The sequence below is a fragment of the Typopeltis vanoorti genome, chromosome 9, assembly GCF_054136105.1.
Source record: "Typopeltis vanoorti isolate ZY-2024b chromosome 9, IOZ_Tvanoo_1.0, whole genome shotgun sequence".
Taxonomy (NCBI): Eukaryota; Metazoa; Arthropoda; class Arachnida; order Uropygi; family Thelyphonidae; genus Typopeltis; species Typopeltis vanoorti.
Window position 1 is genome coordinate 81,866,549 of NC_143557.1, and position 14,067 is coordinate 81,880,615.

A 14,067-nucleotide genomic window follows, 5' to 3' on the forward strand; every position below is an offset into this window, starting at 1 on the left:
AGGATGTATCTGAGATTTATACATTGTACTGGTAGGAAGTTACTCAGGGAAGAGATAATGCTCTTTCAGGAGACTTTTTGGGCATATATATATATATATGATATATGCCCAAAAAGGCTGAACGCAAGGGCTAACCTGAAAAGAGATATCTGATCTTGTGAGGATCTAAGTATTATCAAAAGGTAAGCAGGGTCTCTCTCTCTTTCTCTCTGAAAGAAACAATGCAGGACTATTTTTTATTCATATTGAAAAGGACCGGGTTGTCTTCTTCCAGTGGAGAATGGTTTGCAGAACTATATTCGATTACACTGATTTAAATTATTATTATTATTTGACACCTCCAGGGAGACCAAAGACTCATCGAGTGAGGGCATCTGCTCTACAACTCTCCTTCCACCACTCACAATCCATCAACTGACTGCAACTACACCAACGCCATCTACCGCTGACCACCACCACCACCACTAGTATTTCCACAGACAATCACAAACATCCATGCCCATGGCAGGATTCGAAACCGCAGCCTCTTGACTGGATGGCGGACATGCTAACCACTCAGCCAGCCAGGCTGGCAGGCAACTCCAAGGAGTCCTTGTTACAGGCAACTCATTACAACTTATTTACTTATATACAGACAACTCCAAGGAGTCCTTAGACTCATCGAGGGAGGCCCTAACATCATGTCAAGAACAACTATTCAACATTCTCACAGTACCTATCATACTTCGCCTTGAACTCATTCACAGTCATAGCACCCACAACAGACTATGGCAGCTTATTCCACTCATTCACCACTCTCCAAGTAAAAAACCTAGCTCTAACACCCCCTGCTAACCACACTCTTGGCCAGTTTCCATGGATGGCCCCTAGTCCTCCCACCACCAGTCCTGTTCTCAAAAATATCCTCTGAATTAATCTTATAGAAACCCTTCATTAATTTGAATGTCTCAATCATATCACTCCTTTTCTGCCTATCAACCAATTTCTGCAACCCACAAATCTTCAACCCGTTCTCATGAGGTTCATTACATAGACCTGCTATCATCTTGGTCATTTGCCTGTGGATCCTCTCCACCTCCTCCCCATCAATAAGAAACCCTGGCACACAAATCTGGGCACAGTAGTCAAGATGGAGTCAAAATATGATATTCTATAACTTGTAGTTTGGATTGTTTGAATAAAGCTTGCCAAATGGAAAGAAAGAAAGAAAGAATGATAAGCCACATCCACTCAAATACCATAAAAACATGTTCAGGAGCTATTTCTTGTGCTTTGCTTCTTGGAACTTTTCCATGACCAGCACTTAGGGGATTGACATATTCCAGAAAATTTCCTGTCGACTGAACATGTCAAAATCCATACTGACAACTGTTGATAACCTGTCTATTGATGGCCTTTCCATTATTTTGTGAGACATGGTGTTGCATTAAAGAAAGGAATCAGCTAGGGGAGGAAAAAGAAAGATTTGAAAAATTCTTCTAGTTCATTACCTTTATGATGCTATATCAGCTGAAGAAAGACTTATGGGTTCAGTTATAGAAAATAACTGAAGTAAAGAAAATAAGAATTGAACTCATAAGTTTTTCTTCAGCTGATAAAACATCATGACAGATACTGAACTAAAAGAATTTTTCAAATCTTTCTTTCCGCACCACAAGCTGGTTCCTGAGTTGGTCAACATTTATTGCAGAGGATTTTTTTTTATTCTGAAAGAAAAACTCAGATTTTCAACCCCAAAATAACTGACCACTAAAATTATCCAAAATTCATACAAAAATGCTACTTGGGTTCAGGAAAATAAGATGGTGTCAGCTGTTGGCCATCTCAAATAACATGCTGGAAAAAATGAACAACTCCCAGTTCTTTCTTTAAAGGTTACACAGTGGTCAGTATTCATTGTGTAGAATTTATGTTGACAAACACGTGTTAAAGCAATTACTTTATTTAAAATTAAGAAAATAACATTTGATGTTTTGACCTCTACAGAATAGGAAATGATTGTCAGACATACAAAAATATTTTGGAAAAATTTGGAAAAAAGAGGAAATCTAATAATAATGACAAATACCTGTTGGATTTCTGCTCAGGACATGGACTGGTTGTTACTAACACAATGTTCCAGCATAAAAATGTACATGAATTCACATAGAAAGAAGAGGAAAGGAATAAGAAAAGTCTCAAGTAGTCTCACTGGTGCAGGACACTACCGTGTACAGAGGAATTGAAATTGGAAGTGATCACCATTTATTCTTGAGCAGGATAAAATTGAATTTCATACTGAAAAGAAGAATATGCAAGAAAATTTTAAAGGGAACAAAAGTTGAGCAGATCTCAGATGTGAACTGTAGACTAAAATACACAAAGATTATTGAAGAAAAAATGAAAGAGTTTGAGAACAGCAACCAAACCTTGGAGATTAAGTGGCAAGCCCTGAAGAAAACATTGATTGACTCAGCCAAAGAGGCATATGGTGAAGTTGTCTGCGAGGATAGAAAAATCAGAACTCCATGGTGGACACAGGAAGTTGAAGAGGCAGTGAAGGAAAAGAAGAAAGCTTATCAAAAGCTTCTGGCAAATAAGTCAGCTTATGCTCTTAAAGAATACAGAAACAAATGTAAGAAAGCTAAACACTGTGTAAAACTAGCTAAACAGAAATCATGGGAAGACTTTGGTAAGGTATTCTGGAGGATATTAAAAAAAGCTCAAATGGAGAAAAGAGTGCTGTAAAAGGAATTAAAGATGATAAAGGTGACATGAAAACTGGAGAAAAAGATATCCTTGATGTATGGAGTAATTACTTTGAAAATTGCTAAATGAAACAAGCAGTGATGACAGCACAGTGGTAAAAAACACTCAACAGACATACAATCAGAAATACATATCCATACTTGAAGTAGAAAAAGCCATTAAAGACTTGAAATGTGGAAAGGCAGATGGATGATATTCAACCTGAAATGCTCAAGTATGCAGGTATAAAAGTCTTGCAGTGGCTGCACTGCATAGTTTAGAAGGCCTGGACAGAGGGACAAATTCTAGATTATTGGAGTAGAGCTCCTATCATGGTATCCATATACAAAAAGGGAAATAAAACTGAATGTGAAAATTACAGAGGGTATTTCCCTATTGAAATACCTCTTATGCAAGTATACTTGAGAAACAGTTGAGAAAGATTGTGGAAGGGGAAGCTTGGTAAAGAACAAGCTGGATTCAGGCCAAATAGGGGCTGCAGGATCAGATTTTTGCTTTACAACAAATAGTTGAGAAATTGCGGAAATATAACTTTGTCATATGCAAAAGAAATATGACAAGACCAAGAGGAAAGCTATTCAAAATGCTACAGTTCTATGGTATCAATGGGACATTATATCAAGCAATACTTAGTTTTTATTTGAATTGTAAGTCAGCAGTTAGAATTGAAGGAAGTACAGGAAGATGGCTTAATGTTAAATCTGGTGTCAGACAACGATGTACATTATCTCCTCCGTTATTCATTATCTATATGAACTACATTATGAAGGAAAGTGGTATTAAGCCTAATATCAAAATTGGAAATGTTAATTTCAGCTCTTTACTTTATGCAGATGATGTTATACTTCTAAATAAATCCGCTAGAAGTCTGCAAGATTCCCTGACTAAATTAAATAACTGTTGCAATAAATTTGGTATGAAAATCAGCAATAGCAAGACAAAGACAATGAAAATATCAATTGCATTGTGAATGGAGAACCTATAGAACATGTAAAACATTTCTGCTACTCAGGCACGATTTTTAGTGAAGATGGTAAATTAAATATAGAAACAGACAACAGAATCAACAAAGCAGGTATGGTATGAAGTCAACTGAATAAATTTATATGGAATAAGAGAGAAATTAGTCAAAACACTAAATCATACTACTGTATCCTGCCGTGGGCATGGATGTTTGTGATTGTGTGTAAAGTACTAGTGGTGGTAGTCGGTGGCAGATGGCGTTGGTGTTAGATGATGAAGATTGGTGAGGTCGTGAGATGAAGAGTTGTAGAGTAGATGCCCTCCCTCAATGAGTCTTTGGACTCCCTGGAGGTGTGATGTAATAATAATAATATACAACACAGTATTTAAGCCAATTTTAACTTATGGATATGAGAGCTGGGTTAGAAATAAAACACTTGACCAAAGACTAGAGACTGCAGATATGAGAGTCCTGAGAAAGATTAGGGGTGTGACCTGATGGCATCATAGTAATATCATATTATAAAACAAGGATATTAGAAAAGAACTTGACATTGTTAGCATCCAGGAATGTGTTAGCAGAGCTAATATCAAGTGGTATGATCACTTAGAATTGGAGAAGAAAGATTAGCAAAATAAGTGTTCTCTGCCAGGTTGGCAGGAAAAAGATCCAGAGGAAGACCAAGATATAGGTGGATTGATACAGTAAAAAGTGCCTTAGAAGACAGAAATATAAGATTTGATAATGTTGCAGTCTTGACAGGTAACAGATTGATTTGGAGGAAAATTGTAGATAGGAAGTTAATGGTGATGTAAGTTTTTCATGTAGTACTGTCATATCCTGTACACCCCTTGAGGGTACATGTCAGGAATTTGATGATGATGTTTTGACCTCTATATCAAGATTATCATCAGGAAACCTCATGTGAAGAGGACATAAGCTACATGACACTACACAGAAGTACGTTAAATATAACTGCTTTGTTAATCATTTACACTAGCCTGCCCTCTGGTGAGACAAAAAATTAAATTAAATTGATAAAATGTCAAGTGTCATTTTTCTTAATTTTAACATGTGTTTTTGCTTCCATAAATTCTACAAAATGAACAACTCCCAGTGATTGTGAAGGGTGGAGATTGGCTACCTAACAATTTCAAAAATCAGGACAAAAAGCATTTCATTTACTTCCTTAAGGAATAAAAAGGCACTAGAAGATTTTTATGTTTTATTAAATCCAATATTTTGTTTAGGTTATTAGTTATGTGAATATTATCAGGAGCCAAAGGTTCAACTTCCAAGAATTACTTGGAAGTAATAGCCTCTCTAAAGACAGACAGGCCATTATCCCTCTTAATAAGGCTATTATTTGGTCAAATGTTGACTACTGAGCACAGATTTGGTCACCTTGGTTTCTTGGGAGATCAGGAAGTGGTGTAAAGGATTCAGAGATAAGTGATCGTGCCACTAGCTTGGTCACTCACCTTCAATCTATCCTCTTGAAGGATAGATTGAAGAATCTATCCTTCAATTGCCAATTGCAGAAGTGCATGATCATTACTGAAGCAATTCTGTAAGACTGACATAAAAGGAACTTTTTTGATACATGACAAGCAGGAAGAAGACAAAGGTTCATCTCTAGAAGTTGTATAAGAGGATGGTTAGTAATTGTCAGGCAAGATTCTTCACTTGGAGAGTGGTGAATGAGTGGAATGGATTGCCAGAGGTAGTTGTGAGTTTAAGGAGAGGTATCACAGGTATCGTGTGAATAATGGTTAGTGTGGGTCTCTCACAATGACTCTTAACCTCATGGAGATACCTGTATCATAATAATAAAGGCGTTGCTGTGACAATTTTCAATGTTCAATGAGAATGCCTCCTTATTCAGAAATTTTAGGGATCCTATCAACAATTCTAGACTCTTCTGAAGAAAGCAGAAGACATTTTTCGGACTGGACATTCACTGTTGAATGAATAACTAGCAAAGATAAAATATTTGCAGATGTCTCTGGTGTTTTTTATTTTATTTTATTTTATTTATTTTTTTACTGCCATCTAATGTGCAAAAGGTTTCTGTACTGGGTTGAAGCTTGCTGAGGACACCTGATAAACTTAGGATAACTTATTCTCAAAAAGGAGAGAGAGACTTCAGAACAAGCATTCTCCACCAACCATTGATACTCACTATCCAGCAAACAATAACTGTACATAGAAGTAGAATGCCAATGCTACACACCATACCAGCAATATAGCAAGCTTTGGATTCTGTCCCCAGGTCATGAGGAAGGAGACTTACTGCAATACTATTGACCCTTACAGGCATGCCCACTAGCCAACTGATCCAGGCTCAACCACTTAGGGCTTCCTATCTTGGGGGTTGGGGACAAAAATAATTGCAAAACTACTAGTAGCTCCCTTTTTTTAAATTTTTTTTTTATAGAAGCCCACAGGTTGCACCACACTACAAATATGGTAGCAAGACAATGATCACAGTGATGATGATCTAGAAAATAGGACAGTAAAAAGGACTTGGCAGTAGGGGAAAGAATATGGTAAGAAAAGAGCAGAAAGATGAAAAATGAAAAGGGCCAGTACCATCATTGTGAGGTCCCCAGGGACACCTGTTTATGGTGGAAAGGTACTTTCCAATTTGGAAGTTCCCATTGTAGGTGGTCATCTCAATAATTTTAGTTCTGGTGTCCCCTTACAAGTAAACAACCTGGGCTTGGAAAATAAGCCCAAATCTAAATAAGGCAATGCCCTTTATTAGATATGCAGATAATAAACAGTACTCAAGAAACATAATGGCATGCAACACACTTGGTTATTAATTAAATTAAGAAAATAAAGAATAAAATAAAATAATTAAATTAAATAAAGAAATTAAATATAACACACTACAATTTCTTGGCATCTTTCATTTAAGCAACAAAGGAATAAGTGGTAGGTAGATAGAACTGCTGAAGCAACTCTACCCATTGTTATACATGACACAGATATTTCTTGTTTTGTGTGGGTGAAAACTCAATATATCATTGCCAAAATGGTAACAATTAAAAGTTAGTGAAATAGTTGATACTCTAGAAGGTTTATCAAAGGAGAAATGGTAGGAAAAAAAGAATAGGTGGAAATATAGAACACTATGAAATCCCAGCTGCAGAGGTCAGAAGACAGACCATATAATGATGATAATAGCTTATTTAACCTTTGTGTCAAACATGATCAAATACAACAAAGATATCAAGGGTAACCACTCAAAATTTTCTTAACTCTTCTATAATATAATCAAGAATATACCAGTTGATAGAGTGGCAGAATCCATACTGGCATTAATACAGGTGATTATTTATTAGCTGAGAGATTTCCAGGTAATGGAAACCTAGAAGAAGAGTATACTAACAGTTTTCTCCATTACTTTAAGAAAGTATCGAAAGAAGAGAAAAAACTGTTGGTAACATGATGATAAAAATTTGTTGCCCTGTATAGGTTCAATACAGACTTATTTCCCAGATGTAGAATACATCCTAGTGCAGCGTTTCTCAAACCCAAGGACGAATAAAATGCCTAAAACAATTCTATGGACCACTAAGTTATTTAAGTTGTTTAAAAACTTATGTGGGGATTACCTACATTTGGGAAAAACTGTGCCATTTATAACATAATAAATCTAAAAGCCTGTTTTGAATATGGAAACATAACTAATTAAATTGGAAGTAAACGATTAAGAGCGTATCATCATTGAACAAAGTTTTAATTTTTATTAAACAAATAAATAATATGGTATAATTATTACTACTTACTTTTAATGAGATGGTTGAGCTTCGCAGCCCTTGCAGAGTTGCTGGATATCTGGCTCAATATTGGTCAACTTCGGTCAAAGATCGGCGACCGTGCACACACATACAGATGATTGTTTTTCTAAATCACTTAAGGAATTGAACAACGTAGATCCGAATATAAATTAAATTACACTTTAAAGTGTAATTTAATTTATATTCGGATCTACGTTGTTCAATTCCTTAAGTGATTTAGAAATGCATAACTAACGTATAAGCCTAACGTAACGTATAAGCCTAACGTAACGTATAACGTACGTCTACGAGAAACAGATGATTGCTGTATTTTGTTTTTATTTGAAGGAGTGATGAAAATCCTCTCTCACAAAGATAGGTTATTGAAACCTGCATGACGATTTTCAATGCTTCTTCAGATAATTTGGGAAATTCACTTCTCAATGAATGTGAGATCCAGAATTGAGCCAAACCAAGATCACGGAATTGCATTTTAAGCCCACTGTCACTTGAAAGCTCAATTAAATGTTTTTTTTTTTTTTTTTTCGATAACAAAAGGTCGTTCTCATGACTGTAAGCCTGAAATGGATCGCAAATCCACAGAAATTTCTTATAAAAGTTATTCGGAAAATATGTTTTAAAATTCTGTTTCAGAGTTTGAGGTGGTCCCAAACCTTTCCAGAAACTCAGAATCAACAAAGATATCATTTTCTACTAAAAAAGGATTCCAATGTTAGAAAGGTGCAAATTGTCTGTCTTTTACATGAGTAATCGATAACACCAGTTTTTTCTGGAATGCTTTTATTTTGTCGTAGGCATCAAAGAACAGTTAAACAATTTCCCTGAAGGGAGAGATTTAGTTCATTTAATTTCGAAAAAATGTCTGAAAGATAGGATAGTGTTGATAACCATGCTTCGTCAACGAGTGATACAAAATCAGAATTACGTTCATTTACAAACAATAAAACTTTGTTGCTTAAATGAAATAACCTTGTTAGTACTTTGCCCCCGGAAAGCCAGCGAATTTCAGAATGAAGCAAAGTTGTATATATATTCACTGCCCATTTCATTGCAGAGTACTAAAAATAACCTGCTATTTAACAGTCGAGCCTTAATAAAATTAACTAGCTTTACAGCATTGTATAACACAGTTTTAAATTCTGGTGGCATTCCTTTGGAGGGCAACGCATCCCTATATATGAAACAATGTACCCAATTCATTTCCAGAGCTACTTCCCTGACCATAGAAACAACCCCACATTGCCTACCTTTAAGGGTGTGAGCTCCATCCGAACAGAAGTCTATACATTTTTCCCACTGGATTCCTTTGTGTATTATGTAATTATTGAGAGTGTGAAATATTTCTTCTCCAGTTGTTTGGGATGACAAAGTTCTACAAAACAGAATATTGTTATCATGTGCATATCTTATGTAACATATTAACTGTGTATCATTTGTAGCATCAGTAGTCTCGTCTATTTGTAATTCATCATAAGGGCTCTTCTTAACTTTCGTTTAACTGAGATTCAATGCCACCTGCCATATCATTAATTCCGCGAGCAACAGTGTCATTTGAAAGAGGAATTAAATCAACATCTTTTAGTAACTTGTTGCCAAACATAGATTTCCTTGTTTTTGCTATGCGCAAACTTAAGAGATAGAATGCTTCCGGTGCCTGGCTATTAATCGAGCCGATGGCCGAAACTATATTTTTCCCATGATTTAATGTCCCTAAGCATCGTTGAAAAAATTCAATTGGCTTATTTTTAGGTCACAATGTTTGGTTTCTAAATGGAGTTTCGCAGGTTTCATGCACTCATTTGACAACGCTTCATAACACAAAACACACTGAGGTTTCTGTTTACTTTCATCTCCATACCAAGTAAATCCGAATTCCAAATATGAACTGTTATATTTCCTACTGTATTTTTTCTTTGAACTGTTTCTTTCTTCTACTTTAATAGTATCAGATTTACTCGCCGTTACAACATGTGTATCACAACTAGAGTTAACATCACCTGTTTTCTTTGCTCTTCTTTTCAAAGTCCTAGTTCTAAGCCACTTTTCCATTATTAAAAAATGTTTCTGAAAAATATATAAATACTGGAGCTAACTTATAACACACTTTGCTCAAACATCACTTTGCACTTCTGAAGATACACTGAGTCTTGGTTGAAGAAGGAACACCTTCAATAATAAAAATCAATAAACAATAAGCAATTGGTTGAAATGTGAATAATACATTTTTACTTCAAATCTGACAAAACAGCAATGGAAGGCAGAAGCAATAAAACCATATTGTTGTTCACTTCACTCCTCTTTCATTACTTGGGAGAATGTTCATATTCTGCCGTTATTTGTTGTTGTTGTTTTTTTTAAGTATCCATTTTATTTCAATAATTTTTACTTATTTAATTTTAATTTGTTTTGTTTGGATAATTAATATATATATATATATATATATATATATATATATATATATTTGTTTAATTTAAGTCAGCCTGCAGACCACCTGCAGGTTGAGAAACACTGTCCTAGTGGAATATGATAGAACAAAAAGCAAAGATAAAGACAAAAAAAAATAAAATAAATGGAGCATAGACCTTCAGAACAATTAGAGGAATGCTATTAGGACCAGGCACTGTTTGATATTCAGGTGGTTATTGATTTAATTATGGCCAATGGCTTTGACAAGGAAACAGAAATCATGACTGTCATTAGTATATGATGCAAGTTTTCTATTTTTGGTACCTGCAAAATCAATTTTGCAGTTGATAAATTTGCTTAGAACTATTTTGAGCTTTAAACAAGAAAGAAATATGGATTTTTATTATTATATGACACCTAAATGAAATAGAGGACTCACTGTAGAAAGTCACTTGGCACTACACAATTTACTCTCCACATGGCATAATCTGCTAATTACACTGCATAACCTGCTATCTGTACTACACAATATTTCTGCATGTTGATTGTGTTGTATATTCTCCGGCTGATCTGCTTGTTATGTAGGATGAAAAATCCGAGTTTTCAATAGAAATGTTCTACTATCTCACATATGAAACTGCATAACTCATTATCAATGGAAAAAAAAAGTCTGTATAACGATTCCTCTCCTCATGATGGGAACTAAACCTAGATCTTTTCCAATCAAAAAGAACATGTCCTGTCATTCTTCTTATTGCTATTGAGGCTGTTAAAAGAAGGATTTTAATGAAACCACACCCCCCCCCTTTTTTTTTAATGTGATTTCAAGAAAGGTTGTAAACATCTAGTATGTTAGGGTGGATTAAGTTTTTTTCTATTTTATTTTATTTCATTTTTTTTTACATAATCAAGAAATCTTGCTCTAAGAGCAAACATAGAACTTTTTCAAGCCATTAACATCTGGAATAGGCAGGACAGTGGTCTAATATTTGATGATGAAATTCATCTCCTTCCTAAAGACATCCACAGACATCCATGCCCATGGAAGGATTTGAACCTGAAGTCTGCTGGCTGGAGAATAGGTTTGCTATCACTTGACCAATCATGCTGGCAATAATTCATCTTTAGTAGCACACTTATAATGGTAATTTTTTCCCTATATTTTGTCAAATTGGCATCATAAGGAACAATATACATTGCTTTGAAAGAAGTCGATGGACACCGTCATGGGCAAGGTGCAATGTAACAAGTCATGCATTTGTAGTCAGTACAAATTCGAGGAATATGATGCTCCCAAGTCAGTGCAACTGTGTCTGGGTGAAATGGCTGAGAGAAGGGAACTGATGGAATAGGCATTGTGATAGGATGCCATGTTACAGGCTTATCTGTTTGGAAAATTGTTGACAATTAGACCAACCCAGGTCAACAATCAGTGATACTATACTGAAATGGAAGCGCAGGGAGTCATCTGGCAGTGTTGCAACAGTGGGTGACCCATCACACTCACCAAACTTGACTGTAGGGTGCTACAAAGGATAATATGCAAAATCTACCATTTGTCAGCCAACATGTTAAATATAGAGTTCTGGGCATTGACTGGAACATGAATCTGCACAAAAACATTCAGAACTGAGGCTCACAGCATAAGTTTCCATGGTAGGATTTGGTCTTTGACTCTGTTTGTGGTGTTATGAATACTGAACATTCTGGACAATACAATGTTTCCCATTTTGTGGAAATTTTGTGGTATTTTTATGGAACTAACCATTTAAACTAAACATATTTGGTCGTTTTATAATTAAAATACAAACTTATTTATTACTGACCATTTACAAAACAAACCTACATTAGAGCCTACCAGTTTCACCAGCAAATTGTCTGGCTTTTTCAAGGCATTTACGGAGACATAAAAACTAGTAAATGCAAAAGTTTATTTTTCACTTGGTTAGACTATAATAAATTTAGTTTAATCCTTTATCCAAGTGTGAGCAAACAAAGTTTGCACCTGAAAGTATCTTCAGGACTGGGGTAAGGTGGTACAACACCAGGCAACTCATTGCAAAGGTGGAGCAGGCTAAAGGAGTGACGTTAGGTTAGGTTATCTCAGTATCTCCCATAATGCAAAACACATCTCCTTGCGGATATGTATATTGTTATGCATTAAGGGAAGGGCCACTACCCAGACTAGTTTCAACCTTTATTGAGTTCTCTTCAGTGGGAGCCAGGCCCAAGTGGAGATACCAGGCAGAAGCATCAGCAAGGTCATCTCTATCTATAGGAGTTGCCAAATGGTGTGCCACCTTTTTATTAAATTACTTTGAATTGGGTAGTGGCCCTTCCCCTAATGCATAACATTATACATATCCGCAAGGAGATGTGTTTTGCATTATGGGAGATACTGAGATAGGAGTGATGTTAGCCTGCTCCACATTTGCAAAGAGTTGCCCGGTATTCTACCACCTTACCCCAGTCCTTATCTCAACCTTATTGAACATCTGTGGGATGAACTGGAGTATCAGGTGAGGTCAAGCGACTCCAACCCATAACTTTCCAGGACCTGATTACATGCCAACAGGAAGAGTGGTCAAAACTTCCCATTGATCACTATCATACATTTGTGGAAAGTATTCCTTGTAGGCTTGTTGCAGTCATTGCAATGAAAGGAGATCCTACATCTTATTAAGATTGGCACCATGGCTGTTTGCTCTTCACACTATGATATCTGTTGACTTTTTCCAAGCCAAGTATAAGTAAAGATATGTACAGACAGGCACCATGAATAAGAGAAACTAAAATGAAGAAAGAAACAAGACAAGTTATAAATCTGAGAAGTGACTAAGAATGCTCAATCCAACCCACCAGATGACCACAAATTGGAACTTTAAGACTTGATGTGGTTCTTCACATTAGTTTTTCTTACTCATAATGCCTGTGTGTACATACCTTTACTTGATTATTCCCTTATAATACCGATTTGACGACATCAACATCATCACTGATGGGACAATACTTGCGCATTGCTCTCTGATGATGTCAATTTGATTTTAATGAAATACAGGAAATAATAATTTAATTATTTTAGTTATTATATCATTTACATTGTCATCTCATTCTTAAAATTACCATTATGAGTAACAATCACCATACAAGTCTAAACACTAGAAGCCTTGGCACACTTCTTGGAGAACCTAGGCTTACATAAAAGATAAGAATTTACAGCGGAATGGGTATTCAATGTCTCATAACAATGAGTTGTTTCAACAATGTATTGAATGTAAATGTTTCAGTCAGAAGACTGAAAACAGTAATCCAACAAAAAAGAAATCACTGGTATAGAAATTACTATGCTTGTCTAACTTGGCATTCTTATAATGCTAGGCAACATTTAGATGAGTGGTAGCGTGAGCATAGCTTCATGGGAGAAGAACTGAAAACTGGATTTAGGTCTGTATTTTTGAGGGCAAATAACATCCACGGTATATTTAGAGGAATTGGTAAGGAATAGATGGATAGTTTTAAGAAAGTGATTACGGTTCTCTAGTATTCTATTAAACATGCAATCAATTTGTGTGAGAGACTATTGGTGCCAGAAAATGCTTCTGGATCAGTGCAGTTGGAAAAGGAAAGTCAGTTGGAGTTGTAAACATTAAAAATCTCCATGGAGGATGACCTTGTTACTGGAAAAGTTGCAATGAAAAACAAACATTTTCTCAAATTTGCAAAAAAACTCACTTAAACATTCAGTGGGGAAATTCTTCTGCAATTCTCACTATTAAAAAAATGATAAAAAATAAACTAGTACAATTAAAGCTCTATTCCAATTATTTGATTCACCTTCCTGTCTAAGTCTTCTGAATTATGCTCTATCCACTGCAAAACTGACTTTTATACCCAAAGATTTAAGCATTTGAGATGTAACCTAAAGCACTAAAATGCAACTCTTGACTGCAATTTTCTAGATATTTTCTATCATAGTTTCAATGCTGGTTATTTTTTTAACCCTCTCAATAATTTATCAAAGTAATTACTCCAAAACATTTAGAAAATCAGGAATCATTCTGATTGAATGATATTCCACCAGAATTGCTCATATATGAAGATATAAAAGTTTTACAGTAGTTGCAATACATAATACAGGTC

General features: G+C 35.5%; 1 protein-coding gene across 4 annotated transcripts in view; it reads right to left on the reverse strand.

Moving 5' to 3' along the window:
- Positions 1-14,067, reverse strand: part of mxt (Eukaryotic translation initiation factor mextil) — a 446,323-nt gene that overhangs the window by 79,825 nt on the left and 352,431 nt on the right. The gene's annotated exons all lie outside the window — the stretch shown is intronic.